The sequence below is a fragment of the Mus musculus genome, chromosome 8 (assembly GCF_000001635.26).
Source record: "Mus musculus strain C57BL/6J chromosome 8, GRCm38.p6 C57BL/6J".
Taxonomy (NCBI): Eukaryota; Metazoa; Chordata; class Mammalia; order Rodentia; family Muridae; genus Mus; species Mus musculus.
The window spans coordinates 60,806,849-60,809,953 of NC_000074.6; the positions used below are offsets into that span (position 1 = coordinate 60,806,849).

The 3,105-nt window shown below is 45.2% G+C and overlaps 1 pseudogene; it reads right to left on the minus strand.

The window, feature by feature from the left end:
• Nucleotides 1-890: 890 nt before the first annotated feature.
• Nucleotides 891-999, minus strand: Gm23329 (annotated as a pseudogene).
• Between the last annotated feature and the right edge of the window lie 2,106 nt (nucleotides 1,000-3,105).

Sequence of the window (3,105 nt, forward strand, 5' to 3'; positions counted from 1 at the left end):
CTCTACGTGGCAAGGTGTGAGGGTGGAGGAGGGCATCTGAACTTTGCCCATGCTGTTGCCCAACAGACAAGTTGTGGGACCAGCTCTCTTACACACACACCCTTGGGCTGGCTCACCCAAGTGCTGCAGTAGGTGAGGTGCATGACCAGCTCCCCCTCCTGCCTCAGGTGGGGAGGGCAAAAGAGGGGGGGTAGGACCTCGCCTCAGCCGTGCCACCACATGGGAGACCAGTGCAGGTGTTGGCTCTCCCATGCTCACATCCTCAGAACCAGCTAACACACAACTCCTGAGACCAGGAGTGCTTCCTAGGCAATGTGCTGAGGTCACTCTCCTGAGTGCTGCAGCTGGCTAGAGGTGGGATCAGCTCTCCTGTTCTCATACCCCCAAGGCCAGCTCTCCCAGGATGCCCACGAGAGGGGTGTGGCCAGTTCTGTCCAGCCCCCAGACATCAATACATCCCCAGATGGCAGCCCAGACCAGAGACTGATACCTGGTCTTTGGTGATAACATACCCTTGCCGCTGTAGAGCCATGGACCCAGCCACAGCCCTTGGTAGCAGTACAAGCCAGGAACTCATGTTCTTAGGTGGCGTCACTGGCTACTTACATCAGGATGTTCCTCAACACCCTCAAGTGTCCAGTTCTGCCTCTCTCCATTGTTCCCACATCCTTCTGTTTCTCTTTCTCTTCCATTTCTTCACCACTTATGTGCTTCACTTAGTTGCTCTCCAGGGTCTCTGTGTATCTGGGGTCGACTCAGGAGTGGTCTCAGGAGTGCTATGCCCCACACCTGCATTATGACACTGGGCAGGATTCATCTTGTGCACGGTCTGTTCTCAGCCCCAGACCTGCAATGCACTGGTGGTCATCTCAGGCTTGCTTCGTTCAGGGAATGGTAGGTCACTATTCATTCAGATGTTCACAGGTCAGAACACTGAGCATAGACACACCATTTCTCCTCTTGACACACTTCTGACACAGCTGCCACACCTGCCACCTACTGACACACTTGTGACACAGCTGCTACAACTGCAACTCCCCTAGGAGCAGAAAGAGCATTCTTAGAGCAACACAAAATAGACTGAGATGCCGGGCATGGTGGCACATGCCTTTAATCCCAGCACTCAGGAGGCAGGGGCAGGCGGATTTCTGAGTTCGAGGCCAGCCTGGTCTACAAAGTGAGTTCCAGGACAGCCAGGGCTATACAGAGGAACCCTGTCTCGACAAAACCAAAAAAAAACAAAAAAAAACAAAACAAAAAAAAAAAACAAAAAAACAACAACAACAAAAAAACAAAATAGACTGAGAAACACACTCTTTCAAGTAAATGAGTAAATAAATATAGTAAATGTGGGCATCTGTACAAACTCACAGCCCAGAGTGATTACTATGTTAACGTCATCTCAGAGATGAGTGTGAGACCCACAGGAAAGATGACAAAGGGGAACATTTGTGGTCCATTCTACCTGTCTCACATTGTCTCAATACTCTACATTAAGGATATATAAGTCATCTACTTGTTTAACAGCTTTGAGATTTCCTACAGAATTATAGCATGAAATGGGATGTAGTATAGTCTTTGGTTATACATAACGATGTTTCTATTTGGTAAATACCAAAGTATAACAGAATAAACCAGATACGTATGAATATGCATTTGTAAAACCTAACTTTGTAAAACTCCTGAGAATTTGTAACAAAGCTTGTGGGACAGTTGAGCAGATTTGACACATGGTAGAAAACACATTGTTCCATTTTATTCATATTCAGTCTAGGGTCTGTGGAATTCACTTCCTCCATGTAGTGTGGTTATTACACACAGCCTGGCCCTCAGAATGCTTGAGTTAAGGCAAAAGTCAAATTTCAAAAAAAAAAATAAATAAAAGTTTAAAAAATATTTAAATAAGAATTCTAACCAATCTTGATGATGGACACTAGTAATTTAGCTACTTGGGAGGCAGGGGGCTCAAATTTAAACCTTGGATGGGCTACATAGCTAGTTCAAAACCAGCCTAGGCTAACTAGTAAAATGCTATATCAATTTTTAAAACTTTAAGAGCACTGTCCTAGCATGATCCAGACCCCAGTATGAGAGAGACAGAGACAGAGACAGAGGACTAGCAAGCATTACAAATAATAGTTTGTTGTGCCCACCTCGGCCGGCAAGGAAGACACAACACGGTTGGATTCTTCTCAACAGCCTTTATTGCAAGAACGCCTGCTACGGGGACCCCGGGCACCCCGGGAACCCAGGGAAGTCTGCTTATATCCTCTCAGCTCCCCATCCACTCACGGCAGGCCACGCCACCTCACCAGGCACACAGCTTCAGCCAATCAGGGCGGCAGGGGCACATCTCCACTAAATATGGACTTGTTTACACTGCCAGCATCATGGTGCACCTGCGCAGCTCTCTTTAAATAGCTGAATTAAACAGATGTAGAGACCCTCTTATCTGGGTGCAACATCAATTAATTAATTAATTAATTAATTAATTAATTAATTGTAAAATAGAAGGAAAAGAATTTAAGATGTGAAAATTTAAGAGATGGTCGTGGCTTATTTTCAGGTGTATGAGGAAGTCAGGTGCAAGTCATAAGACTTAGCTGCAGTCCTGGGCGCCATCTTGGGACTGCTGCCACACCCACTCCTCACAACAGTTCACTTCAACATTGCATAGTTCTGAGTTAAAGTTTATGATGCCACATTTTCCTTTTAAGCTTCAGTGCCCTCTTGTATAAAAATATGTTTTTCTAAGTCAAACTAAGACTATAAAGGTTAAAGCATTGCTAACATATACATTTAACCTACTCCTCTTGGCATAATCTACTGTGTTGCCTTTGAAAGCAAGCTAGAAGTCTGGGGAAAATAAAAAAACAAGACGGGTGGTGGTGGCGCATGCCTTTAATCCCAGCACTCGGGAGGCAGAGGCAGGCGGATTTCTGAGTTCAAGGCCAGCCTGGTCTACAGAGTGCGTTCCAGGACAGCCAGGACTACACAGAGAAACCCTGTCTCAAAAACCAAAAAAAAAAAAAAAAAAAAAAAAAAAAAAAAAAATCAAAAAACAAGATTGTCAGACATGAAGCCAACAAGTGAGCTTGGAGCCCA